Source organism: Lycorma delicatula, chromosome 8, assembly GCF_047948215.1.
Source record: "Lycorma delicatula isolate Av1 chromosome 8, ASM4794821v1, whole genome shotgun sequence".
NCBI lineage: Eukaryota > Metazoa > Arthropoda > Insecta > Hemiptera > Fulgoridae > Lycorma > Lycorma delicatula.
The window spans coordinates 48,105,456-48,118,506 of NC_134462.1; the positions used below are offsets into that span (position 1 = coordinate 48,105,456).

At 30.8% G+C, this 13,051-nt stretch overlaps 1 protein-coding gene and 2 non-coding genes across 3 annotated transcripts in view; 1 reads left to right on the forward strand and 2 right to left on the reverse strand.

The window, feature by feature from the left end:
* Window positions 1-13,051, reverse strand: part of LanB2 (laminin subunit gamma-1) — a 771,247-nt gene that overhangs the window by 697,386 nt on the left and 60,810 nt on the right. The gene's annotated exons all lie outside the window — the stretch shown is intronic.
* TRNAP-UGG (transfer RNA proline (anticodon UGG)) lies at window positions 9,933-10,004 on the forward strand. The gene has a single exon. It is a non-coding gene; the product is annotated as a tRNA-Pro (tRNA).
* TRNAP-CGG (transfer RNA proline (anticodon CGG)) lies at window positions 12,329-12,400 on the reverse strand. Its single transcript has one exon. It is a non-coding gene; the product is annotated as a tRNA-Pro (tRNA).

Below are 13,051 nucleotides of genomic sequence, written 5' to 3' on the forward strand. Positions count from 1 at the left end.
AAAATCCTATCATCCTGCCTAACTAGAACACAAGAACAGCAGGAACCATACTATCAGTATATCAAGCACGCTTTAGACCTAACAGGTCATGCCCGTAACAGATCTTCAGTCTGAAAACAATAATCAAAATTAAAAACAGAAGCAAACCCATGATCTACACATTTGTAGATTTCAAAAAAGCCTACGACTCCGTAGACAGACAATCTCTTTTCCAAATTCTAGAAGAGATAACTAGATCAGAAAACTCGAAGACTAATAGAATAAACATTAACTGGAACTAAATTTAAAATAAAATTTATGGGCGAAATCTCAGAACCCTTTGAACCCTTTTCTACTCCAGAATAGAAATCCCATATTTAAACACAAAATATGGAGTAATATATAAAGTCCCTCACTTTAAATACGTTGGAGAATTTATTACACCGAACCGCTCTGTGAAACCAAGTCAATTGGATCGTCTGCAGAAGGTCAGGAAAGCTCTAGGTTTAGTGCAAAAGCTCTACAACAAGAAATCCCTCACGCCAAAGGAAAATCCGGCATCACAACACAAACCCACAGCATTATATGCCAGTGAAATATTGACCTTAAATAGGAAAACCGAAATAAAAGAAACAGGAAAGGAAGATTATAAGGAAAATATTGGGACCGAGACAAACTGAAGAAGGATACAGATTACAACCGAACGAAAGTGTTGAAACATACTCTAATATCAAAACTGACATACGGAAAAGACGAATAAAATTCTTCGGACACCTTTGCAGGCTACCGGAAAGTGTGGGCTATTCAGCCCTGCTACACGGCACCGAGTTGTGGGCGGGCGTTGTTAGATTTGCCGAGTACAGGGGTAAATTGGAATCCATCCGTAGGAGGTGTTGCATCAGAGTAGCGGCCGCCTATAGGATGGTGTCCAGGGAGGCGGTTGAGGTGATTGCTGGATTCCCGCCTGTAGACTTGATGATAATGCGGCGTAGCAGAACAAGGGAACTGAGAACACTCCCATTAGAGGAAAGGAAGCGTTCTGCTGAAGAACTAGAAGAAGAGATCGCACAAACATGGCAGGAGCGGTGGGATCGGGCCACGAAGAGTAGGTGGACTCACCGCCTTATTGGAGAAATCAGGGCGTGGTGCTGGAGGACCCATGGCACGCTGAGTTTTGAGTTAACGCAATTCCTGATGGGTCAGGGGGGGGATTCAGGTCTTATTTGTATAGATTCGGGCTCGATAAATCTGAAGTCCGGAGTGCGAGGTGGAAGAGACGCCCCAACATGTTTCCTTTTTGTGACCGCGATTCGCCATAGAGCGTAGAGAGATGCTCGGCAACCTGAGACGCGAGAACATGTTTCGCCCTGAAGGTACCCTACGAGTCCTATTACAAGGTGAGGCACAGTGAAAGGCTGTGGAAAGATTCGTGACTACGGTCATGAGGAAGGTCCGATTATATGAGGAGTCCCGCAGAGGAGAATGGCGCTGGAAGGCGCGGGGTCGGACAGGTCCTCGGCTGAGTGCCTAGGGGGCCCCCCGTACGTGTGGGGGTTGGCTGGGTGCGATGAGGCAGGAGACACTCTGCTCGTGCGTCTGATGGTGACTACTGGTAAGTGGTGTGACTTTGTGAAGTTTGTGTGGTGTGTGACATTGTTGGATTATTATGACCGTGTGTATGTGTGTGTGTGGGCGGTGACCCCTTCTTCTGATGAAATCTTTTTACAAGCAGTTCCAGAACGGGGGAAGCCAGGGGTGGAGGTTTAGTCGGTAGTGCGCAGGCGCCCGTAAATGGGGTTCCTCCACCTCTTTAAAAAAAAAAAAAGCTACCGGAAAACTGACTGACCAAAATAATAATCGCGTACTTAACATCATCAAAAGTTGCAATCCCCTGGCTCGCAGAAACACGAAAAGATTTAGAACACGCCGGAATTACGCTAGAGGGGGAACACAGACAGAAATACATACAGAAATAAAATAGGTAAATGGGAAGTTAAATCAGAGGTGCCGCAGCCTAAACAACATCGTTCGAAATGGTCTGACGAACGGAAGAAGGCCTTTTCCGAAAGAATCAAAGAATTTTGGAGGGAAAAGAAGAATGCCAAGCGAAAGAAATATGAATCGTGAATGCTTAACGTCTTCCATTGGTAAGTTCTTGACTTATAATAAATTAACTTTATTTTTAATCTCTTATTTTACTTTGTTTCTTAGTTTGCTAAATCTAACGTAATAATCATAATTGCACCAACTTCTTGGTGTGGACTATCTTAAACGTAGACAGGAATAAACATATCGTTGAGGTTATAAATCTCGTTAATACAGTGTTTTATACGTGCAGCAATAATAATAAAAGTCGTGGGGAAATGACGTTTGACAGTTTGAGGAAAGAATAACGGAGTACGACAATTCCGTTGAGCTAAGCACCGAGAATAAACGTCATAGAAATTTGAGATTTGGATTTATTCAAATGCTTTTAGATTAGGGTAATTGTCACTGGAATTCTTATTTTTCCACAGTTTTAAATGTTATGAGGTATGATTATTTCTTTTATACACGACTGTCCAAAAAGGAGTGTAATATAGTATTCAGGGTGCATGTATGTTTGTTCAACCGTAGTAACTCAACCGCTGAACCAATTTAGATATATGACCCCGCATTGGAATCGCTATATAAATATACATACATGTTTAAATAATTTTGTTTTTAAATTGTAGTATATACAAATACTACATATAAAATTACCACCTGACGTTCTTTAATTTTCCTATATTAATGAGAAATGTTTGTCAGCAATGTTTTTTTTTTTTTTTTGTTTATTTTACACTAAATAATTTTAATTTTGAATGTATAATATTTTAATGTGTAATTTTAAAGTTTTTAATTTTTGATCAGCTGACCATGAAAGAGAATCCTCGAAAGCGCTTGTGATGGCAAATGAAAAAGTAATAATAAGGTAAAAAATATTATTAGATTCTGTATTGTGGTGGATTGCTGAGTTTTACTTTTTAGTCTTTAATGTAATTAGTACAGAGGAAGATATGGACAACAATAAAGGAAGAATTGATTTTACTAAATTAACATGTGTGTGTGTGATTACAATACTCATTAACATAATATGTGATTATGTTAAACACATATATATTATTATATATATAAACAACAGTTAACCATATTTCATTAATTATAAATAATTAATTAGAATTACTTTGAATAATCCTGTTAATAAAAATAATACTGAGTATCAAGGATGATTTACACCAACATCCACGTACAAGTGCCGGTGTAGAACCACAACCGCACACCCACTTCGTCTTAGTAGAAATGAATTAAGCATTAACTATATTATAAAATAATATTTCTCGTATAGCAAATGAAAAAAACTGGCAAATTATTACATGACTTTAACAGCTTTGCCATTCAAAAAGAAGTATTATAAAATCTTAAAAATAATGTAAAATAAAAAAAGTAAAACGAAGTTGTAAAAGAATTCTAAGAAATTGTAAAAATAAAATAACTTTAAAAAGTCATTATATGTTCTAGAAAATTTTTGCCATATTAAAAAGACCCTTGTAGCTCTAACATTCGCCAAAATTAATTTTATAAACTTCGAAAACGAAAAACTAAAAAATATTTCCGAAGTTTTTAAAATTTAGGAGCCAAGTATCGGGGGCTTTTTTTTATTGATTATGATGATTACCATAATAAGATTTAATCATCAAAATTCCAAAATTTCGAAAAACTTTTTTTCGAAAAAAAAGTTTTCGAAATGAAGTATAAACTTCAAATGAAGTATAAACTTTCAAAACTTTAAAAAAAATATTTAAACCCAATGAAGATGATTCCCAAGAAGAATTAAGTTTTTTCTAAAATTCTTCTGAAGAAAATCGAAATTAAGTTTTTCACAATTTCTCCCCCTTGACGAATTTTGAAAAAACTACCCCTATACTGAAATATTTGAGCCAAATTAAGAGAAAATCATTTTGGTTAATCATGAGATATAAGGCCAGAACCAGTGCAACATACATACCTACATACCTACTATGTATGCAGATACATACGTACATATGATTTTTTTTTCTAAATGATATTTTCAAAAAACTCGATACCCCATTTTTGAGATAATCGCCAAACTTTCCCCTTTAATATCCTAGCTACAATCGCCGGTAAAGTAAAATTTAAAACAAGTTTTTTTTTAAATTTAAGCTAATAAAAAATATGTTAATTAATCTTATAAAATTAAAGAAGGTAACTTATCAAACGGAAAATTATTGAAGGTAAAAAATGTTCTACATTCCTCAAAATAATAGCAATTTTTTTGTAATACTCACTTTATTATACATTGAATGAAGGAGGGAGAGGTTCTAGTAAAAAAATGAGGTTTCAAAACTGAAAAGTTTTACAGTACAGAGTTGAATTTTACTTTTTAATTAAGACCGTTGAAGAAAATTTTCCCTTCAGAGAAAACTTTATTTTTAGTACATCAGCAAAATTACACACCTTTAATCAAAGAAATTTGCAAGTATACGTTAGGTATTTCTGTTTTTGTTTAAAACTATTTCAATAATGAAAAAGTAAAGAGATACATTTCCCTCTCCCTTCAAATTATGTACCGTTACAGTATTCTGAATGAACTCTCTGAATAAAAAGATTTTTCATTACTTGAAATTCTCTCCAATATAACACTGAATTCCTATTCCAATCGATGTAGCTTCCAAAACTTTATTTCTTTCAATTATCAAAAAAAGGGAAAATAAATATTCATTTTTATAATTAAAATAAAAAATAAATTGAGTACTGAAATAAATACAAGATATAATATATAGACTTAAGGATCCCTCCGGGACTTGAATCCGGAACCTCTTGCATCCAAAGCAGGATTCATAACCCTAGACCAATGGGCCACTAATAACGGTAACAGGTTGGTATTGTTCTATGTAGTTCCACATTTACGTTCAACATAACATTATAAGCCTATTAAATAACTTTAACCGTGATAAATTAAATGGTTGGGGGGGAGGAGAGTATGGCGTAAAGTAGTTTATCCGTTGCATTCTTCAATGAACTGAAAAAAATAATTTTGCTTTTCCAAGGATAATACTGTAAGACCTTAGAATATGACATACGTGAGTGAAAATAAAATATAGAAACCTGATTTTTTGTAGTGTATAATTGTAATAAAATTTCAATAAAAATATAAGTAACATTGATAGATACGTATTTTTTATAGCTATCCAATGTTTTAAATTCACTCGTAAATTGTATCCTAAGGATTTACAGTTTTAACTTTGGAACTACAAAATAATTTGTTTAGATCATTGAATTATTAAATAGAAAACCACTTTACTTGAATACATACATTTTTGTAAATTGTTTCAAGTCAGGTAGCAAAAAAAAAAATTTTTTTTAATTAATATAATATTTTTCTGGAAGATTTTTCAGATTTAATTATTATTAATAATATAATTATTAGGAAAATAAAAATATATATCTCAAAGCAATTAAAATAACCAAACAAAAAATCGAGGCCTGTCGGAGATTTGAACCGGGGATCTCCTGCACCCAAAACAGGAATCATAACCCAACTACGATCAAGGCCTCGATAAGCGTTTACAGTAATAAAATGTTCAATAAAATTATACGTATGGTGCAATGAATACCAGCAGTAAGAACAAATATAACAAATCTAATTGTCCCGTTGTGAAACTCAAGGTGAAATGTTTAAACGAATAATCACGCAATTTTTATTCATTAATAAATATCTTTTAAATAAAAAAATTAAAAACAAAGAATAATTTTGTATAATTAAAATTAGATAGTATGATTATAACACAAAAGAATACAAATTAATCAACATTAAAATAGGTGGTAATTAAATTAGTAGTTAAAAAATAAATAAAATTAATTAAATATGATAAAAGATTATAAAAATCAATGAAATATCTATAAAGAAAATTCTGTAAAAGTACAAAGTGTAACTGAGTTCGTACATTTTCTTCAGTAAAAAAAAGACAACAAAGTTGTTATACTTTCCTAGCGCTGGTTAATTATTTTTACAAAGAAAACTAATAATGTTAAATGAAAAAAGTTTATAAAAATATTTTTAAACTTTGATCAGCTCCCCCCAATTTTTCCTCGGAACTAATTTTTTGTTTGCCACATTCTCTACGATTATATTTAGGAAGACGCTAAAAAAAAAACCTGTTAAAAAAGTATGCAATTAATATAAAGATAGCTTTTTTGATTTTTGGGGAAGGGAAGAGTCTGAAGTAAAAGATTTTTTTAAAATAAGATAAGCATTTAAGCATATACTCAGCTTAATATAAAGTGGGGTTCTGTTAACAAAAGTTTTTTTTACAAAATCTTTCCAAAGAGACTATCTATCCCACCCCATTAAGATATATCCCCTAAACATTTACCAACAATTTTCTCCATACACTCGAGTCTCTCTGCCAAATTTCATCAAAATCGGTTAATCCAGACAAAACTCATTAAGCTTCAAACACACGCCAACACATGTAGATATATACGTACGTACGAACATTATCCTACACTTTTTTTTTTGTTTTTTAGGGTCACCGAGTCATGAAACGTCGAAAAATGTCAACCCCATTTTTTGACTGATTATTATCATACTTTCCTTCTTGCAGCATATCTCTAGGGAAAGTAAAAAGGAAATAAATCATGGAACCAATGTATCAAAATCAGGAAAATCTTTAAAACATCCCACAAAATACCCGGTTCTTCATCAGTTATTTATCCGTTACAAAAAAAAATGTATAAAAATATTTAAAGCATAATAAGTATAAACAAGTCGGTAAAATGCAAATCGTTAAAAAGGCTTATTAATATTAATATTACCAAAATATAGGCCTAAAATACTACAACAATAATATAGGAATTCAAATAAAGAAATTTTAAAATCAGATTTAAGTAAAAATAATCTCCTCCAACCATTTTGCCGATCAATCGGTCAACCAATATCAATTAAACGAAACATAACTGACGGTTTTAGAGCACATTTTTGAGTCTATGTAAAATCCAGCTGAATTGGAGTACAGATCATAAATTCTTAAGCGAAAACGTAATCTTCAGCAATATTTTTATTTTTTTTTTTAGAAATGACTGTCACGCATATTAAAGATCTTGACGTATATCAGACTACACAAAGTTTTTTTTTCTCTAATGACGTTAGTTAAACAGGCAGTCCTTCAACATTCAGGGTGTGTTAAAATAATGGAAAAAGTACATATAAACAAATTTCGTAAAATGCTTCGTTTGCGAGTTACGTCCAGTGAAAGAATTCGCTCAGATTTCAGCTATCCAAGTGGAAATGAGGTGGTACTGAAATTTTTAGGACGTTAATTAAGAATTATTGATTTCTTATGGTTTTATGATCTGAAAAAATCGAATAAAATAGGTCCCAGAACCGTATAAAAAAATATACTGGTAATAAAATAAAATTAAAAGCACAATTCTATTTTTTTAAATCTATTTTTTTTTAATTTAAATTGTAATAAAATTTTAAAAACTGTAATACAAAGAAACAAATAATACGAAAGAAAATGAGGTAGATAAAAATAAAATAAAACTTGGATAAACGTAGAAAAGTGAGATGAGAAATCAAAAGAGCCGATAGCTACCGCGCTCATCAAACCTGATTACAAAGCGGTAATAGAAAAAAGAAGAAAAGGAAAATTGAAGAGTCACTGAGCTTCTAAGATGAAGACTCAGACAAAAGAAACATATAGTCTCAATTAGTTTGTTTTTTGTTTTTTATTTTTTTTAAACCTCATTTTGACATATCCTTAGTTCCTTAGTTCCACGTATGTTATACCTAAGTGGATGAAGAATAATAAAAATACAATAAAAAAGAGGAGATTAACAAACCATGAAATTAAATACAGTAAATTTTTGTTGCAAAGTAAATCCTACCGATAAAAACTACAGAATGAAATCTGATAGGTATCCAATGAATAAACTAGCAAAGTCGTAAAGGTTTTTTATTTTATTTTTTACCCGTTAAACATTTTCCAGATCAATTTTATTCACGGAAATGATGTGCGTACCAATGTAACATATTTGTATTAAAATACAATTTTAAAATTTTAAATCAGACTAACAGATTCTAATAATGATAATAATTACAACTTATTCAACAAAAAATAGCATTCTTTTTTGTAAAACATTCTGTTTCTAGAAACTTCGAAATACAGCAATAAAAATTGATAAGGCTTTACTAAATAAATAAACATTAAAAAAAAAAATTTTTTTAACTAGATTTAATGTGGAGAAGTTAAAGGTATATTTTTTTAACAGACTGTACTTTGAGACAAGAGACGGCGTCAGAGCGACATCTGGGCTTCGTCTCCCACCCTTTTAAATTTCCCTGGCTGCCGCACATCCCTGACTGGCTCATTATAGGTTACACACCCTCTTCCGCTCATTTAAAACAACGCAGAGGGGAAAAAAAAGATGTAAAGCAATTGCCTATGCAGGCCTTTTTTTAAATAGTTTTTGATAGCTGCCACTTCTTTTATTAGAGCGACACTGACAGAAATTATACTTATTTAAAGATTCTGTTAGGTTATTACATAGAAATAATAATAAAAAAAGATCGATGTAGTGTACAGGCCTTATTATTTTTATCGCTTAGCATAAATAAGTGATATCGACAGCATTAGCATCTGTCTGTATAATCAGTTATAAAAAGGAAAAAAATTAAATTGCTTCAGAGAAATGTATATGACTGAAGAAAGAGTAAAATGCAACTGACATATTAAGTAACTCATGTGTTTATTGAAACATTTGATTGAGGTAGGACAAAAAATCATTTTCTATAGCCGTAATAGAATTGTAAATCATTTTAATTTATTAACAGACTGTTCTCAAAGGTCTGAGGTTTTTTCTTTAAATAACATCAGTTATTTCTTAAAAGACAAAATTAATTTAAATCTTTTAAGAATAATTGACAAAAAAGTCTCAATGACATAGTGGTGTCTCACGTCATTTACCAAAATGCCAGAATTAATTTACTGGTACATTTTATGACCAATAGAAATAAATAAAACATGGAGCAAAAATGAGTTAAGGTCCAGCCCTTCGTAATATTGTTCTCTGTCAACAGAAAACGTTTTTTTATAAGTACCAGCAAGATGATTCTGAACAGCTCAAATATTTCAAATTCTTACGCGAATCTGACAACATGATTGGTTACCATTTCTTGGCGTGATTACTGCAGCCAATTACCACCTCCCTGGGAGGAAAAAAATACGCACAAGTTATGCATACCGTAAAAAAATACATCACAATAATATTCCTGGTGGATTTAGGTATTATAAATAAGGCAATAATAATCTTATCTGTTTTTCCTTCACTTTACGATCCAAGCGCATTAATAAAATAATAAATAAATAAATTTTGCTGAAAAATTTCAGACGTAGAACGAATGGTTTAAGATATAACGAAAAATACTAATAATAATTTGTCATTTTTATCTCAACTATTGCAGAAGTATTTGAAATTGCGTTTGACCAAATACTTTTATAACTACACACATGAAAGATTTAATTATTTTTTAATTTTATCAAACAATCTTTCTGGAAAAAAAATTGTAAAAGTTATAACAAGATTTTGAAATCAGAATGGGAATTTGGAGTACAATTTTTCAAAATAAAAGTTCAAAACTTTTATACTTTTTTCCTAAAGGGTCTAGGAGAAAATTTAGTAAAATATCACTGGAAACCGTTCTGGTATCCAAACATTTTGACAGAAAAACATACACTCGAGAAGACGTTAGAAGATCGACTTTTCATGAAGTTTACAACTCTCATTCACATTTATATTGTTTATAATATCAGTAACGTTGTTATATATTTATGCTACACGCCTTAACGAATAATATTAGAAAGTATCTAGATCATATTAACCAGTTATAACACAAGCAATCTAACACAGGCCCGTTGGTCTAGGGGTATGATTCCTGCTTTGGGTGCAGGAGGTCCCGGGTTCAAATCCCGGATGGGCCCTTAATTTTTTATATCTTTACAACAACTGGCTGAACTGAAGCACAAACATTTTATATTTGAAATAATAAATTGTAAATAAAATTTAAATATATATATTTTTTGTAATTTTCTTATAAGAAACCGGGCCCTTAATTTTTTATATCTTTACAACAACTGGCTGAACTGAAGCACAAACATTTTATATTTGAAATAATAAATTGTAAATAAAATTTAAATATATATATTTTTTGTAATTTTCTTATAAGAAACCTTATAAGAATTATTTCTTATTATGAAATTTAGTAGAAAACAATAAAACCTAGAAAAAAACTGATTCAATACATAAATCAAGCTTCAAAGTATTGTTAAGTGTGTGTTTTGTAAATGCATGTTAGAATTCAGCTGAAACATACACAAAAACATTTCTAATAGATGTGTATTAATTACAGTATTACCTTCAATCCAGAACTATTCCGCAAAATTTTGCTGTTAAAAAAGTGATAAATAAATAAAAATTTTTAACGTAAAAAAAATTACTTTTGTACATTACTTTTCTTAATTACTTTTGTAGAACCGGTTTCATTTGAAACCAATTGTTGAAATAATTAAAGTTATCTTAACCATAAATCAAGTTTTTTAATCTTTAAAGTTTGGGTTTAAATATCCACGAAAAGAAATCAGGAATAGAAAATAACGTAATAAATTAAGTAGTTCTATAAAAATTTTATCAATTTAATTAAACTGTTACGGTATGGACTTTTTTCCACGGTATGGACTTGGATAACATGTATCGAATATATCTAAAAAAATATTAAAAATCAATTTTTTCCACAATTTACCAACTCTTAATTTGGCAATGACTTTTAAAAGTCGAAATTAAAGAATAATTTAAAAGTAGGTTTTTAGAAGTCAGATTTTTATTATTTTTTAATTTATTTTATTTTGGATGATGTCCTTAATTTAATTTAAAATATAAGTAGAATTTCAAAAAAAAACCTGCTTGTATGAAAATAGGCGTTCGCAAAATATGACTGGAAAGAAACTAGTGACTTAATAAAAAAAAAGATATATAGAACAATTACGTAACAGTAGTGCCGAATGTAATCTAAGGCTCTCGGAGTGTAAGTTATTTACCACGAGTTTTCCTATGAGTTTTCTTTGAGTTAATGTGCTAAAATAATTTTAATATCAGAATGACTAAGTTATATTTACAATCATGCTTTTTTTATTTATAAAATAAAAAACTAGTGTGGATAACGCTAAGTAAAGACGAAGTATTTACTTAGGTCCCAGGTTCGAATCCCGGTCAGGCATGGCATTTTTACACATGCTACAAATCATTCGTCTCATCCTCTAAAGCATGCCTAACGGTGGACCTGGAGGTTAAACCAAAAAAAAGACGAAGTATTAAGTTTAAATAACTACGAATATTTTTACAAGACCACATAATTTTTCCTTTTTCTGTAAAAAAAAGGTTCTAATTAATGTTATTTAGAAGACCGACTTTTCATTACTTTAATTTGGTTTAAATATTGTTTTTAATTTTATATGCTAAAAATAGATACAGTAGATAAAGAAACGTCAACGTTCTAGTCTGCAGCATCATAACGTACCACGTCTCTAACTTTCCCCGCTCAAATTTTTTCATCCTTTTGAGTGAATTCAAGAATTGAGTGAATTCAAGAACGACTCCAACCAATATTCATAAAATTTTCGCATGCACATTTCAGACACACTACTACAGCATATCTAAATTTCAATGAAACTGATAGTTATTTCAATGAAACTGAAATAGTTTTTTTTTTTTTTTACCTCAAATCGTAAAGAAAATTTATTTTGCAACGGAAAGTAATACCGTACTTTTCTGCAAAAAGTCGGTAAAAACTGATTACAGGACTACGAGAAGAACTTCCTCTCAATAAAATAACCCCACTTTACATTAAGCTCAGTAAATGCGTACATACTTATTTTACCATTTTAACTAAACTTTGGCCCCAAAATTGAAAAAAGGTATTTTTTTTATTGCATATTTCTAACAAATAGTTTTATAACTTCCTAAGCATAGTAGTAGTGCAAGCGGTCCAGAAAAAATACTTTGGGGGCAGTAATGGGGGTGGGGGAGCCGATTTTAAGTTTTTTCATGTATCATTATTTTTTCACTACATAAGAATAAATAACCAATGCCAGGAAAAGTATATAATAGCTTTGTTGTCAGCTTTTTTTTTTTTAAATTGAATTGTTTTATTTATCATTAATTATCTTAAAATAAAAAATTTTCTGCTAAAAGTGACCTTTACATTATTTGAAACTAACTTAAGATTACGGTTAAAAAAATTTAAAAATAAGGGCCCGTCCGGGAATTGAACCCGGGACCTCCTGCACCCGAAGCAGGAATCATACCCCTAGACCAACGGGCCTCTGTTATGTACTTTATGTTATAACCGGTTAATAACTGAATACTTTCTACTATCTTTCATTAAGGCGCGAGATTTAAATAAACGAGGTTATATGTAGGAGTAAACAGATATGAATGGTAAAGGAGAAAATGTTGTAAACTCTCTGTACAATCGACCTTCCCCTTACTTGCATCTCTTTTTTTCTGCCTCTTAGTTACCAAAGATATTTTTCAAAATTTTCCCCTATATTTTACAATGAGAAATTAGCCGTATAGTTTTGGATTATTGATTTCGAAAATTACACCCTAATTCCTTTTCTGATATCAACGTTTTACCAATATCTGTTAACAAGCTTTTCCCTAGAAATACCGTTTGACAAAACTAAAAAAAAAAATTTCAGTTACTATAAATAGGGCTCTAACGCCAATGTTTATTCTAGTAGCAGAAAAAAAGTTAAAATAACAGTAAAAATTATTTTGTGTATTTACCATTGTTATATCTAAAACAGGACATTTTACAAGAGAAATTTTTTATATATTTTTCAACCTAAATTAAATGACGGAAAAAGTATGAAATGAAGAGATGCTAAGGTCTAAGGTGAGTAAAGGAAGAAATATGTTTACAGATGTTACAAAAAAGAAAATGTCATGAATTGAGCTAAATTTGAGAAGA